Source organism: Opisthocomus hoazin, chromosome 13 (assembly GCF_030867145.1).
Source record: "Opisthocomus hoazin isolate bOpiHoa1 chromosome 13, bOpiHoa1.hap1, whole genome shotgun sequence".
NCBI lineage: Eukaryota > Metazoa > Chordata > Aves > Opisthocomiformes > Opisthocomidae > Opisthocomus > Opisthocomus hoazin.
This window is the reverse complement of record NC_134426.1, coordinates 9,784,314-9,800,750: the sequence shown is the minus strand read 5'-3', so window position 1 is coordinate 9,800,750 and position 16,437 is coordinate 9,784,314.

Below are 16,437 nucleotides of genomic sequence, written 5' to 3'. Positions count from 1 at the left end.
GGCGAGGCAGGTGAAGGAGCGAGGTGGAATGTCCAGAGCCAGCCCGGGGCTGTCGGCCACGCAAAGGCTCCTCGGTGCCGCAGGAGACCCGGCAGCGGGAGATGGCTACTCACCAAATCAAGGAATGCTTTCCTTTCCAAGTCAGGTGCTTGGACCCATGCTTGCAGGGCCAGGATTTCCTTGTCCAGTCTGCTGTTGTGTTCCATGGCCTTCTGTAACTCAATTTTGTCTGTACAGAACAGGAAAAACACCTGGTCACCAGCCCTGGTCTGGACTTTGACCTCCACCAAGCTCAGAGAGGAATAAGGGTTCACAGGAATAAGGGTTCCAAAATTGCACTGCCCTTATGCACAGGTGTACGCGTGCGACAGCAGAGAGAGGAGTTCCCCAGACGTATGGGAACATCTTCTCTTATTCAAATGGTAGAGGTTTATGTTTCTGGAGATCCAGGCTCAATAGCAGTGCTCTGTTTATTACAGCGGTCCCTCCATAGTTATTCCAGAGACTCAGTTTACCTCTAGAATATGGAAAATGCCTCACCTCGGATATTTAGGTATGGGTTTCACAAACAGCTAGGGTAAGTTTTCAAAAGCCCAAACAGCCATATTTCTGATTTTCATCACAAATTTCATAATTTGCTGCAAGCCAAAACACAGTCACAGTTCATGTATCAGTGCTGTGCTAGCACCTATGTTTACGAAATGGCCAGTACAGTAAAAATTGTGGTTGTATACCAACCCTCCAAGCCTGAATCAACAAACATCTGCAACCATCACACCAGTTAATGCAGACTATCCCGTATTTCGAGTGCAAGAAATAGGAAAAGATGTATTAGGAGCAGACTGACAGAAATTTGTCCGCATATACACTGGTATCCTAATCCTAAGCAGAACTAGCAAGAAGACAGTTTTCCTTATAGAAAAGGTGAACAAAGACTTTTCCCTTTTCAGCTTCATGCTGGGCACAGGAAATTTCAGCTTAAATTTGACTTTTATTCAGACACAAATAAAAACATACCTTCTTTCTTGGTCCCAATCTGGCAAAAAAAACCAAAAACACAACCCCAAACCTCTGTTTCAAACAAGGATTTTGATATTGGATTTTCAGTTTTGTTATTTAAAATAAAAGGCAAGGAATGCCTCCTACCGAAGCGTTCATTTTGCTGAAGAGCCTGTTTACCGCTGCAGAAAGCCTTGCTAAAATTCTGGATCTTCTCTGCGTGTTGAAACCGTGACTTAGCGCTCACTCTCCGCTCGCTCACCCCTTCCTCCCGGTGCTCGGGCGCTTGCAGGGCTGAGCATGGGGCCGGTTCTACAAGGATAACAGAGTTTTGCTGTGTTCAGGTTTGGAAGGGACCTCTGTGGATCATCTAGTCCAACCCCTCTGCCGAAGAAGGGTCACCTAGACCAGGCTGCACAGGACTGCGTCCAGGCAGGTCTTGAATATCTCCAGAGAAGGAGACTCCACAGCCTCCCTGGGCAGCCTGTTCCAGGACTCCGTCACCCTCAGAGGGAAGAAGTTCTTCCTCATGTTCAGACGGAAATTCCTCTGCTTCAGTTTGTGCGCGTTGCCCCTTGTCCTGTCGCTGGGCACCACTGGAAAGAGTCTGGCCACGTCCTCCTGACACCCACCCTGCAGATACTTAGAGGCATTTCTAAGGTCCCCTCGCAGCCTTCTCTTCTTCAGGCTGAACAAGCCCAGCTCTCTCAGCCTCTCCTAGTAGGAGAGAAGCTCCAGTCCCCTCATCATCCTCGTAGCCCTCCGCTGGACTCTCTGCAGTAGCTCTTCATCTCTCTTGAAATGGACACAGCACTGCAGATGGGGCCTCACTAGGGCAGTGTAGATGGGAAGGAGAACCTCCCTGGACCTGCTGGCCACACTCCTCCTAATACACCCCAGGAGACCATTGGCCTTCTTGGCAGCCAGGGCACACTGCTGGCTCATGGTCAACCTGTCGTCCACCAGGCCACCTAGGTCCCTCTCCACAGAGATGCTCTCCAGCAGCTCAGCCCCAAGCCTGTACTGGTGCCTGGGGTTGTTCCTCCCCAGGTGCAGGACCCTGCATTTGCCCTTGTTGAACCTTATCAGGTTCCTCTCTGCCCAGCTTTCCAGCCTGTCCAGGTCACGCTTAATGGCAGCACAGCCTGACAGTGTATCCATCACTCCTCCCAGTTTGGTGTCATTAGCAAACTTGCTGAGCGTACACTCTAACTCTTCATCCAGGTCATTGATGAAGAAGTTAAACAAGACTGGGCCCAGTACTGACCCCTGGGGGACACCACTAGTGACCGGCCTCCAACTAGACTCAGCACCGCTGATGACAACCCTCTGAGTTCTGCCATTCAGCCAGTTCCCAATCCACCTCACCGACCACTCATCCAGCCCACACTTCCTGAGCTACCCTAGGAGGATGTTCTGGGAGACAGTGTCGAAAGTCTTGCTGAAGTCTAGGTAGACAACATCCACGGCTCTCTCCTCATCTACCCATCCAGTCATGCCATCGTAAAAAGCTATCAGACTGGTCAGGCATGATTTCCCCTTGGTGAATCCATGCTGACTACTCCTGATAACCTTCTTTTCCTCCACTGAATCAGTGTCCCCGAGTGGAGGCTCTCTTCCCAGCCAAGGTCAGCCCAGCGCAGTGTCCCTGCGGGCAGGGACAGAGGACAGGCCATCCCCCGGCGTCATGACGGGGCGCTCAGTGCCCAGGGAGGGACTGCAGCTCCCAGCATGCCCCGGCGTGGGGGAGAGGCACTGCAGCTCCCAGCATGCCCCGGGGTGGGGGAGAGGGACTGCAGCTCCCAGCATGCCCCAGGGCCGGGGACTACAGCTCCCAGCATCCCCCGTGCCCTGCCCAGGCCACTGCCGCCCAGCCCACTCCCAGCCCAGGCCCCGGGCCCTCTTCCAGGCCGCTCTCCATGGAGCCCCCGCCCTGCCCGAGCCCCAGGCCCCCGGCCCCGCAGCATGGAGCAGCTCCGGGCAGGGCTCGGCTGCCCCGGCCCCAGGGAGAGCCCCCGGGGACGCCCGCCCTGCCCGGGACTGGCACCGGGCCTCCCCCAGACCCCCCTAGCTGGCCCCCGGCCTGACCCCCGGCCCCCACACCCACGCTGAGGAGAGTCCCGCAGGCCGAGCTGGCCTCCCCCGAGCTGGGACGGCGACCGTGGCCCCTCCAGCAGAGCGGAGACCCCCTCGCTGGGGAGGCAGGCGGGGGACAGCTGCCAGGGCTCTGCTGTCCCCAGCCATGGAGCCTTGCTGAGCCCCATGCTGTGGGGGCTCACGCAGGGACGCCATGGGAAAGCACGGGAGGATCGGGGCAGACAAACAATTCTGACAAGCTTCCAGGAGTATTGAGTTCCCCTCTAATAGCTGCTGTTGCAAGCGCCACAGTCAGGCGGTGTTGGCCTGCGAGGGCACGTCCTGGGCTTTATTGTTCTTTTGCCGAGGAGCAGGAGATGCGCAGGGAGGATCCCCAGCAGATGCAGTTTCATCTTCACGACCGCGCACAACAGATGAACCCACCCAAATGGCATCTGCTTACACTTCAGAGCCCTGAGGCCCCTTTGCCCTCAAGTGCCCCGTTTTCCCAGGAAGCTCAGCAGAGGGCTTTTCTGGAGCACAAGGTTTTGCACCAGCTTCTGCCTTCCTCCCCACCAAAGCACAGGATCGTGTGTCTTTGAGCAGACAAAGCTCCACTATCGAAGCCAGGCCAAGGAATTCTCTCAGCACAGCACGGGTCCATCCTTCCCAGGTGGACATAGGTAGAATTTGTCCTGCCAGAACACCTTCTGTGCCCACCCACCTTATGCAGACAAAGCCTCAAAAGCAAATCAGCGCTTTGGGAGCTCAAGACTCCAGAGGAGCAAGGGTCCTGAAATCGGTTCAATTCTTCAAGCCCACCTGACCACTGAAGAGCCACATCTGGAGCTGCTTACCTGAGCCCGATGGGTTTCCGCTCTGTGCCGTGGTCTGGCCCAGACTCTCTGCCTTGCCACTGAAGCATCCACATCGCGGCTCCTGAGGCCTCTTAGCAACGGCTTCTGCTAACATCTCATTAGCCCTGTGAAAAAGGCAGGAGCATGCAAGAACGGCTGTTACTCATCGTGGCACAAAGGTGTTCCCCAAGGGTGATGCTGCGCTGTTGGACTCATGCACACAAACTTCCCAGCCACCCAAAGGTACTGCTTCTCGGGCTCTTCTGAGCAACCTGTCTTATATCTTCCCTTGTAGGACCTTTCCTTGAAGGTGGTAGGGACTGCAGGCTCCCTCCCTCCCCCTGCTGTGAACTCCAACCGACGATGCACCGCCATAACGGCAGCTGAACAAAGTCCTGTTGCCTCACAGACTCCTCTTGTGTCCCCTCTGCCTTTCCAAGTGCGTCTATCCTAAGGTGGAGCAGAAGAGCAGCAGAAATGAAGCTCCTCTTTTCCACCACCATGCAGCAAGGAGAGACGGCTACAAAAAACTGTTTGAAGAAAAAGAACCAAAATGTCCTGCAGACAGGCCTGATTTGTTGTGTTACTTCAGGGTCAGTAAAGAGAAAGGCAAACAGGCCTCCATAATGGGAGAGCCCAAGGCGTGCTCTTCTGAGAAGTACGCCGTCTTGAGCGTACGCATCCTGCTGTCCAGATCCAAGAAAGGGAAGTGGGGTGGAAAAGCCACGAAGAAGAGGGTCGTATTCCCATAACGTGGGGGAAAAACAGAAGACATTTGGACTTACTTTTTTAATGTCTTTGTAAAGCATCTTCTAATTTCCTGGTCCACCAGATAACATTTCTCCCAACTTTTAAGTTCAACCTGCGCACGTGCCATTTGCAGTGCGCTCTTCTCCTGCAAGCTCTGTGCTCTCTCCAGCTCCGATTCCAGAGCGCTCACTCTCTGCTCCAGCAGTTTTCTCCAGGAGGCGTCAGTGGTGCAGATCTCCTCTCTTCTGGCTTGAGTGGCTGCCTGTGTCTAAAGCAGAAGGCGCAACTTCAAGAAACAGGAAGAAAAAGACAACGCCCCCGGCTCTCAAAAAGCCTGCTCTTCCTGCCATTTGTACACAAAAGCTGGTATTAAACAGCCTACAGCGCTGCATGGACAGGGAGAAGGAAAAGGCGGCATCTTTCTCATGCACACAGGTCCCACCACACGCACAGAGGCACTTTGACGCAGCCTTTTGCAGCTCCCCAGCTTCCCTACGGGAAAGGCAAACCCACAGCACCAACAAGGAGAGCCGGATGCCCAAGACCAAACACCTAAAACGCCATCGCCACCACCACGAATGAACGCAATGGAGACTACAGATGCAAATGGTACATAAACTGACCTGCAAAAGTGGGCTGAGATGCTGCTTCTGTCCCGTTTCTGCCTGTGCTCGCTGTTCACGCTGTTCTCCAGAAAGCGCTGCTGCCGTACGAGCCACGCCAGCAGTCGCCAAGCCGTGCGGCACAAGAGTAGCCACCAGCCCTCGCAGCTGCTGGTTTGCAGGTGCAAGCTGCAGAGATGTTTCACGCTCCAACTCCAGCTGCGTGGAGAGTTCACACATCTGGATGCAGGGAATAAACAATCTGTCTTAGGCAAAGGGCTCTCAAATCTCCGCCAAACTCAATCACATGGCCACAACCTCTGCACGGTGTCGGAACAGAACCCAGTCTCCAAAGAGCACGGCCGCCTCGTTCTTCCCCACCCAGGTGCTGTCCCAAGCTCACTGCCTTCCCACAGCCTCGGAACGAGCTCCCTGAAGAGCCAGCTGACTTTTTCAAGGTGAGAGGGGAGGAGGCAGCGAGGAGAAAGAAGCTAAAAGCACCCTCGAGCCTGGACAACTGTTGTTAGTGATGCAGAAACTCATAACGTCCTCAGAGAAGTCTCTCCTGTATTTGTTCCCAAATTGTTTTCTTGTCTGGCACTCTTTGAAGCAACGGAACAGCTTCCTCCATACTGACAGGTTTACAGACTTTGCATACCTTGGCCTTAGCCTTGTCCAAGTCCTCTTGCAAGCGGGAGTTTTCCTCCTTCAGGTAATCGCGTTGGAGTGTGGAAGCTTTCAGCGACTTTTCTGCTATCCACTGCTTTCTTGAAGCATCAGTGAGCTCTTCTTGCAGCCGTCCCACTGTTCTCTAGGGAAACAATGTCACGGGAGGACAGAGAAAAAGGTAAGAAGCCAAAATCTGTCTTTTGACTTGCAGTTACTAGGTAATATACCGAGATCGGTTCTCTAAGTGCATCGCAAAGCAGAGCAGCCTCATCCCCTGGAAGAAGGCAGCATCTGCACAGCTGACGGTCTCTAGTCATCCTTCGCAAGTAAAGACAACTACAGAAATGCCATCTCTGAAGGAAGATTTCTGTTTCCAGCACATTCTGCTGGGAAGATGCGGAGGCTGTATCTAAGTATGTGTCTATAAGCACGTCTCAAGGCTTGCCGGCACCTTCCGCAATTCCAACAAAACCAGAACCAGCTCGAGTGATGGACTCCCACGCAGGTAGCTTACACCTGCTGACTTTCCGGAGCACCAGACAGCCTTGGGAACTGCTCTGCTTTCAGTCATTCCTGCTCAGTGATCATCTCACCTCTTTTTCTACTTTGTCCGCCTCGCATATAAAGGCATCGCTCACCTTATGTTCTTGGGCGGCCTTGTTCCGCACCTCTCCCAGCTGCTGACGGAGGAAAAAGTTTTCACTCTGGAGTTGGGACAGTTGTTCCTGCAGCCCTTCTGCCTGCTTGATGACATCTTTTCTCTCTTGAGCGTTCTTCGGGGGTAGAGCGTGCTGCTCCTTTGCCTGCCTCCGAGCCTGATGTAATTCTCTTTCTGCTCTATCTAAAGCCAGTGTCTTCTCCCGGAGAGTTTCTTTCAGTTGCTCCACTTCCTGCTCCAGCCTGCCAGCTTTTCTTTTGGCTTTGTTCAGCTGCTGACACAAGCTCTTGTTGGTTTCCAGCACCTCAGAGATGTGCGCGGGCACAGTGAGCCGGACGTCACATGCTCTCAGAATCTCTTGCACATCGGCACTTTCTGCTGTCCCAGGACTTCCGAGGCTCTGGTGGCAAAGGGACGAATCCAACCCTGGGGTCGGTATTTGGGCTGTGATGTTTCCTGTCTGCTCAAAGGGAAAGAATAAAAATGGACGGAACTTAGGAAATCAGCTCAAAACAGGAGACAGCGGCAGCATGTCACAGACCCAGAAGAGGACTGTCACTAACTTGACGTCGGATGAGAAAAGAGTTTCCAAGAACCCTGCCTTTGGCATTACTCATGGAAAAGTCTTCTTCTGCATTAAGGGTGTGATAGAAGCCTAAAAGGAAGTCTCCAATGTAAAGCCTTGGGGTTTACATACCTCCCCCTCAGAGCTTTTGCCCTCCTCGATGGCTTCTTCATCAGCTGGCGACTCACGGCCGGCAGACTCCCAGTATACGGCAGACTCATCTACATTAAAACCACACATTTTTGGAACCACAGTGAGCTAATACAGCTCCTTGGTGCCTAGAGCGCTTCCCGAATCATCGTGCTTCCCGAGACAATCTTAGCACAAACACACACCCCAAACCCATGAAATCCTAGCGAGAGACCTGTCACAACGCGGATGCGAAATGCATCTCTTCTCCTGCTTGGGAGTTTGTTTCCTCAAGAGCACGCGCCTGCGCCATGTGCCAGGGACATCACTCGAAGTGACGAGAAAGGAGCCAAAAAGGAAGCAGTGTCTCGAGAATTCTGCTTCCCAGGGACAACACCTGGCAGAGCATTTGTTCCCGGATGACAAGGAACCCCTCCACGCCGTTTCCAAACACCCTGTCTCCCTGGCAGCCCACCAAAAGGGCAGGCGACAGCCCTTTTCCCCATCGCCTCCTCCGCGCTGGAGAGTCCTTCCTGCTCTCCCCAGAGCGGGTGCACACCGCCTATCTCCAGCAGCTCCTGCCCTGTGGCGAGCGCTGGGTGCTGGCACCCGTTTTGCATGGCCTGGAGCAGCTCCTCCCTCATTTTCCTGCTCCCTGGGGACCGCAGGGCACACGCTGGGTCTGGGCCTGGAAAGACAGACAGCACAACCTCTTGGACTCACCGCAAGAACAACGGCCCTTTCCATCTTTCCCTCCCTTGGGAACCAACATGCCCAGGAACGAAGCGAAGCCACGGGGCAGGAGAACAGCCCAGGAGTTTCCCAAAGAGTTCCCGCCTGCCTGCGCCTGTTACCTCTCGTCCTTCTCCCGGCAGTTGTTGTCACCAACAGCCGCTTGCTTCTTCACCGGCAGCGGCGCTGGGGCCAAGCCCCCAGTGGTGGACATGCAGTGTGGCTTGTTCCAGATGTCCTGCAAGATCTTGTTGTCAGCGATGCTTCCGAAGGACACATGCTGCTTCTGTGCCCTCCTCCTGCACAGGAACCGCCAGATGCTCTTCATGGCCCAGCAGGAATGGGCACCGCACTGCCTTGCCTCTCACCGACGAGCGGTGGCAGGCAGGATTGGGTGGGCGCTGCCGGGTGCCAGCTGCCAGCAGAGGAGCCGAGCCCTGAGGAGCGGCAGGGCACGGGCAACTGCCTCTGGGCTGAGCCCACCACCACAGCAACGGCAGCACCAGCACAACACCACTGGCACAGCACCAGAAGCACCAGTACAGCAGCACCAGCACCAGCACAGCACCACTACCACCAGCACGGTACCAGTACCACCAGCACAGCACCAGCACAGCACCAGCAGCACCAGCACAGCACCAGCAGCACCACCAGGTACTGTGTGTGCAGGGTCTGCGCCAGCACCCCAGGTCTAGTGAACGCGTGTGCTGACGTCATGAATGGCTCAGTGACATCATAAGGTGCTGGGAACTGGGCGGTGCTGGGGGCAGAGGCCTGCAGGGCGGACGTGCGCGTGTGCTCAGCACCTTTCTGCGCACACCCAGGCCACGTGCCCAAGGGAAACGGCCCCTGGCGCACGGTGTCCAGGGCCACCGGCTTGCCCAAGGCCACCTCTCCAAGGCTCCCAGCACCCTGCACGCTCGGGGCACCCACCGTCCTCCTCTCCTCTCCCAGCCCCTCTGCGGCACTCGCCTGCCTGCCTGGGAGACACATGGGCTCGGCAGGGCAGGCTCTGGCCGCCAAGGCTCCCTGCATGCACAAGAGGCGGTGGCTGGACACCCCGTGTGCCATTTTGGGCTTCCTGGGCTCTGGCTGTGTGTTCTGGGGCACCCTGGACCCCTCGGGGCACCCCTCTCTGCAACCCTCGGTGTCCCTTGGAGGGCACCCCAAGCCCCTGCTGTCCACTGTGGGATGCCCCTGTGCCTCGCTTTTGCTTGCTGGTCTGCCCGGTCCCCCTCAGCGTGCCGTTTGGGGTGCTCCGAGACCCTCGTTCAGCCCTCTGGGCTTCCCCTGCACGTGCCTCTCTGGCTTTGGATGCTGCCTCAGGCCGTGGCTCTGCCTTTCAGGGTGCCCCAGGCCCCTGTTGTGTGAATTGCAGTGCTCTCCTGGGCAACGGGTGTGCCATTCCCCCAGCCGAGCACCCCAAACGATGCCGTTCTGAGCACCCCAAGGCCCCTCGGAGTGCATTTTCGGCTCCCCCAGCTCCTTGGCGTGCCTTTGGGTGCCTCTGCAGGCCCCGCAGTGTGCTTTCTGCTGCACCCCATCTTCCCTGGTGTGCCTTTCACTACGCCCCAGGGCAATCGGTGTGCCTTTTGGGGCGTCCCTGGGCTCGGTGAGTCCCTGGACGCAGGACTCCCCGGGGGTCTCACCAGAGCGGGGCAGAGGGGCACAGTCACCTCCCTTGCCCTGCTGCCCACGCTGCTGGGGATGCAGCCCGGGATGCGGTTGCCTTCTGGGCTGCGAGCGCACATCACCGGCTCGTGTCCAGCTTTTCATCCCCCAGCACCCCCAAGTCCTTCTCGGCAGGGCTGCTCTCCACCCCTTCATGCCCAGCCTGGATTTATGCGTGTGATTGCACCCACACCTTGCACTTGGCCTTTTTCAACTTTTGGCAGCTTGTTGCTTTACTAAGCTTTCTGCTGCTTTACGAAGCTTGCATTTGTTGACTGGACAAGTAATTAGGGTTCCGGGGAAGATATGCTTCACCCCACCCCTCTTCCATTTGACTGAGTTTGTCTACAAATTCCAGCCTCCACGTGGCTCTGGGATCACACACACATACACACACACACTTGCCGTTGGGTAAGTTGAAAAAAAACTGTTGAATAATTTAGGTGAAATATATCACAGAAATCACCAGGTCAGTCCATTTGGCAATTCTTCCCCTGCAGTCCTTCTCAACCCATGGCAACAGGAACCCAAAACCTTGCAGTCCAGCTAATATTTTACAAACATTTCTCCCGGTTTAGAAGTTCTCAGAGCTGACACTCTGACTCTCCTCCTGCAGCTGGGAGGCTGTGGTGTCTCCAGGTGAAGCAACATTTAAGCACCCAATCTCAGAAGGTTGAGAGGGGGATAAGGAAAAGGGTGAGTCTTGGCTTTCAGATTCTCCTTCAGGCTTCATGTCTGGCGTGGCCTTCAGGGTGCTGAGAAAGTCTGGCGGTTCTCTTGACGGGAAGCTGAAAACAAATCTCCTCTCTTAAGTCATTCTGCAAACTTCATCTGACCCTCCATCACCTGCCACAGTCCCAACACTCCTCCCAATGTCTCTGCGAGGCAGTGCAGGGCGATGCTCAATGCCTTTCGCTTGGACTGAGTCTCCGCTACTCCTCCTCTCTAGCTGCTCACCGTAGACTGAGGGACTCATGCAGGGAAACCGTCCATCCTCTGCTATCAAATTTTGGCGTGGGTTACGGATACGTTGCAACGATGTGACCCCAATATGAGTATGATCATTCACCCTTTATTAGTCAGCAAAACAAGGTTTATATAGCAAAACAATTACAGCATCTGAATGGTTAAACCCCCAACACATATATAGGCAAAATTACTGCAACTCGTTGTGATTGGTGCAGAGCTGCATCTCGAAGTGAAAACAGTACTGTGGCAGGAAACAACAACGTGGCAGGAAGCAAGTGAGAGTGTGGCAGGAAATGGTGACGTTCCCCCTGCTCCAGACTCCTGAGCTTGTCGCTCTGCCTTCCCAGCAGGGTTCCGTGTCAGCCGCTCCCAAGGCTCACTTCCGGATCGGAACCTGGGTTGCTCAACACACCTAACTATGTTCCCTCTCTTCCAGCCAGGACTCCACACAGACCCAGTCTCTGTGCCTCTGTGCGAGCAGTGAAATGAGCAGATGAGGCTGAGCAACAGATTTACAGGTTAGCCCCTTCTGGCTGCGAGCTATCTGCAGACGTTCGAATTTTCGGAGCAGGGCTGCCGGAGGCGCAGAGCAAGCACCTCCTAAGCAGCGTTTGAGGTTTGAGGTGGCAACACAAGCAAGCAGTACCAGTCTCTGTGCCTCTGTGCGAGAAGTGCCATGGGCAGATGAGGCTGAGCAACAGCTTTCCACGCTAGCACCTTCTGGGTGCGAGCTACAGGAAGATGTTCGCATTTTTGGAGCAAGACTGTGAAATGAACCTGAAAGTGACCATCAAAGATACGTTTGAGGTTTGCGGTGGCAAGACAAGCAAGCAGCCCAAGTCTCTGTGCCTCTGTGCGAGCAGTGCCATGGGCAGATGAGGCTGAGGAACAGCTTTCCAGACTAGCACCTTCTGGGTGCAAGCTACAGGAAGATGTTCGCATTTCTGGAGCAAGACTGTGAAATGAACCTGCAAGTGATCCCCAAAGACACGTTTGAGGTTTGCGGTGGCAAGACAAGCAAGCAGCCCCAGTCTCTGTGCCTCTGTGCGAGCAGAGCCATGGGCAGATGAGGCTGAGCAACAGCTTTCCAGGCTAGCTCTTTCTGGCTGCAAGCTATCTGCAGACGTCCGCATTTTCTGAACAGGGCTGCCAGAGGAACCCGGCATGGACCACAAAGATACCTTTGAAGTTTGAGGGGGCAAGACAAGCAAGCAGCCTCAGTCTCTGTGCCTCTGTGCGAGCAGTGCCATGGGCAGATGAGGCTGAGCAACAGCTTTCCAGGCTAGCTCTTTCCGGCTGCGAGCTATCTGCAGACGTTCACATTTCCAGAGCAGGGCTGCCGTTGGCGATTGGAAAGGACCACCTAAGATACGTTTGAAGTTTGAGGTGGCAAGACAAGCAAGCAGCCCCAGTCTCTGTGCCTCTGTGCGAGCAGTGTCATGGGCAGATGAGGCTGAGCAACAGCTTTGCAGGCCAGCTATTTCTGCCTGTGATCTATCTGCAGACGTTCGCATTTTCGAAACAGCACTGCACTAAGCCCCCGGCACGGACCACCTAATTTACATTTGAAGTTTGAGGGGACAAGACAAGCAAGCAGCCCCAGTCTCTGTGCCTCTGTGCGATCAGTGCCATGGGCAGATGAGGCTGAGAAACAGCTTTCCAGACTAGCTCTTTCTGTCTGCGAGCTATCTGCAGACGTTCGCATTTTCAAAGCAGGGCTGCCGGAGGCGATCATCAAGGACCACCTAAGATACGTTTGAACTTTGAGGTATCAAAAAAAGCAAGCAGCCCCAGTCTCTGTGCCTCTGTGCGAGCAGTGCCATGGGCAGATGAGGCTGAGCAACAGCTTTCCAGGCTAGCTCTTTCTGGCTGCAAGCTATCTGCAGACGTTCGCATCTTGAAAGAAGGGTTGCCGGATGCAATGGGCAAGGACCACCTAAGATATGTTTGAAGTTTGAGGGGGCAAGACAAGCAAGCAGCCCCAGTCTCTGTGCCTCTGTGCGAGCAGTGCCATGGGCAGATGAGGCTGAGCAACAGCGTTCCAGGCTAGCTCTATCTGGCTGCGAGCTATCTGCAGACGTTCGCATTTTCGGAACAGCACTGCCCTATGCCTTCTGCACGGACCGCCTAATTTGCATTTGAAGTTGGAGGTGGCAAGACAAGCAAGCAGCCCCAGTCTCTGTGCCTCTGTGCAAGCAGTGCCATGGGCAGATGAGGCTGAACAACAGCTTTCCAGGCTAGCACTTTCTGTCTGCGTGCTATTTGCAGATGTTCGCATTTTCAGAGGAGCGCTGCCGGAGGAACACTGCACGGACCTCCAAAGCTACATTTTAAGTTTGAGGTGGCAAGACAAGCAAGCAGTCCCAGTCTCTGTGTCTGTGTGAGAGCAGTGCCATGGGCAGATGAGGCTGAGCAACAGCTTTCCAGGCTAGCTCTTTCTGCCTGCGAGCTATCTGCAGACGTTTCCCTTTTCGGAGCAGGAATGCCGGAGGCATCCGGCTCAGACCACCTAAGTTACTTTTCAAGTTTAAGGGGACAAGACAAGCAAGCAGCCCCAGTCTCTGTGCCTCTGTGCGAGCACTGCCATGGGCAGATGAGGCTGAGCAACAGCTTTCCAGGCTAGCTCTTTCTGCCTGCGAGCTATCTGCAGACGTTCGCATTTTCAGTGCAAGGCTCCAGGAGGCCCCCTGCACGGACCACCTAAGCTACGTTTTAAGTTTGAGGTGGCAAGACAAGCAAGCAGGCCCGGTCTCTGTTGAAAGCTTGTGGCTTAGAATTAACGGACAGTCTCACACGGGTGACTTTACTGTGAGTGTATACTACAGGCCACCTGATCAGGAGGAGAAGGTTAATGAGGCCTTCTACAGACAGCTGCAAGCAGCCTCAGAGTTACAGGCCCTGGTTCTCATGGGGGACTTCAACCACCCTGACGTCAGCTGGGAAGACCACACAGCTAGGCAGGCGCAATCCAGGAGGTTCCTACAGAGCATCGATGATAACTTTCTGATGCAAGTGGTGTAGGATCCAACAAGGAAAGATGTGCTGCTGGACCTCGTGTTAACAAACAAGGAGGGACTGGTGGAGGATGTGAAGGTTGGAAGTGGACTCGGCTGCAGTGACCATGAAATGGTCGAGTTCAGGATTCTGCGTGGAGGAAGCAGGGCGATAAGCAGGATCAAAACCCTGGACCTCAGGAGGGCTGACTTTGCCCTCTTCAAGGAGCTACTGGGAGGAATCCCGTGGGCCATGGCTCTCGAAGGCAGGGGGGTCCATGAGTGCTGGTCGCTTTTTAAACAACACTTCTTCCATGCACAGGAGCAATGCATCCCCCTGAGAAAGAAACCGAGAAAAGGAGGAAGGAGACCTGCATGGTTAAATAAGGAGCTTCTAGCGGAGATCAGGCAGAAGAGAAAGGTCCATGGAATGTGGAAAGAGGGGCAGGCCACTTGGGAAGAGTACAGAAACGTGGTGAGAGCATGCAGGGATGCAACGAGGAAGGCCAAGGCTCACCTGGAATTGAAGCTGGCAAGGGATGTCAAAAACAACAAGAAGGGCTTCTTCAAGTACATCAGCAGCAAAAGGAAGGCTAGGGACAACGTGGGGCCGCTGCTGAATGAGGCGGGTGTCCTGGTGACGGAGGATGCGGAGAAGGCAGAGCTAATGAATGCCTTCTTTGCTTCAGTCTTCAGTGCTAAGACTGGCCCTCAGGAATCCCAGTCCCCGGAGGGAAGAGATGAAGCCTACAAAGAGAACGACTTTCCCTTGGTCGAGGAGGACTGTGTGAGGGATCGCTTAAGTGATCTGGACATCCGCAAATCCATGGGCCCCGATGGAACGCACCAACGAGTGCTGAGGGAGCTGGCGGATGTCATTGCTGAGCCACTCTCCATTATCTTTGAGAGGTCCTGGAGGACAGGAGAGGTGCCCGAGGACTGGAGAAAGGCCAATGTCACTCCAATCTTCAAAAAGGGCAAGAAGGAGGACCCAGGGAACTACAGGCCGGTCAGCCTCACCTCCATCCCGGGAAAGGTGATGGAGCAGCTTATCCTGGAGGCCATCATGAAGCAAGTGGAAGAAAAGAAGGTTATCAGGAGTAGTCAGCATGGATTCACCAAAGGGAAATCATGCCTGACCAATCTGATAGCTTTCTACAATGACATGACTGGCTGGGTAGACGAAGGGAGAGCCGTGGATGTTGTCTACCTAGACTTCAGCAAGGCTTTCGACACAGTCTCCAATGATATCCTCCTAGGGAAGCTGAGGAAGTGTGGGCTGGATGAGTGGTCGGTGAAGTGGATAGAGAACTGTCTGAATGGCAGAACTCAGAGGGTTGTCATCAGCGGCGCTGAGTCTAGTTGGAGGCTGGTGACAAGTGGTGTCCCCCAGGGGTCAGTACTGGGCCCAGTCTTGTTTAACTTCTTCATCAACGACCTGGATGAAGAGTTAGAATGTACCCTCAGGAAGTTTGCTGATGACACCAAACTGGGAGGTGTGGTGGACACAGCGGAAGGCTGTGCTGCCATTCAGCGTGACCTGGATAGGCTGGAAAGCTGGGCAGAGAGGAACCTGATGAGGTTCAACAAGGGCAAGTGCAGGGTCCTGCACCTGGGGAGGAACAACCTCATGCACCAGTACAGGCTTGGGGTGGACCTGCTGGAGAGCAGCTCTGCGGAGAGGGACCTGGGTGTCCTGGTGGACGACAGGTTAACCATGAGCCAGCAGTGTGCCCTGGCTGCCAAGAAAGCCAATGGGATCCTGGGGTGCATCAAGAAGAGTGTGGCTAGCAGGAGGAGGGAGGTTCTCCTTCCCCTCTACACTGCCCTGGTGAGGCCTCATCTGGAGTACTGTGTCCAGTTCTGGGCTCCCCAGTTCAAGAAAGATGAAGAGCTACTGGAGAGAGTCCAGCGGAGGGCTACGAGGATGGTGAGGGGACTGGAGCATCTCCCCTACGAGGAGAGGTTGAGGGAACTGGGCTTGTTCAGCCTGAAGAAGAGAAGGCTGAGAGGGGACCTTATAAATGCCTACAAATATCTGAAGGGTGGGTGTCAGGAGGATGGGGACAAGCTCTTTTCAGTGGTGCCCAGTGACAGGACAAGGGGCAATGGGCACAAACTGAGGCACAGGAAGTTCCACCTGAACATGAGGAAGAACTTCGTCCCTCTGAGAGTGACGAACCCTGGAACAGGCTACCCAGGGAGGTTGTGGAGTTTCCTTCTCTGGAGATATTCAAGACCCGCCTGGACAGGGTCCTGTGCGGCTTGCTGTAGGTGACCCTGCTTGGGCAGGGGGTTGGACTAGATGACCCACAGAGGTCCCTTCCAAGCCCTACTATTCTGTGATTCTGTGTTTCTGTGATTCTGTGCCTCTGTGCGAGCAGTGCCATGGGCAGATGAGGCTGAGCAACAGCTTTCCAGGCTAGCTTTTTCTGCCTTCGAGCTATCTGCAGACGTTTGCATTTTCAGAGTAGCGCTTCCGGAGGCCCCCTGCATGGACCACCTAGGCAACGTGTGAAGTTTCAGGGGGCAAGACAAGCAAGCAGCCCCAGTCTCTATGCCTCTGTGCGAGCAGTGCCATAGGCAGACGAGGCTGATCAACAGCTTTCCACGCTAGCCTCTTCTGGCTGTGATCTACATGAAGATGTTCGTATTTTTGTAGCAGGTCTGCTGGAAGTGCCCAGCAGAGACCCCCTAACATACCTTTGAATTTTGAGGTGGCAAGACAAGCAAGCAGCCCCAGTCTCTGTGCCTCTGTGCGAGCAGT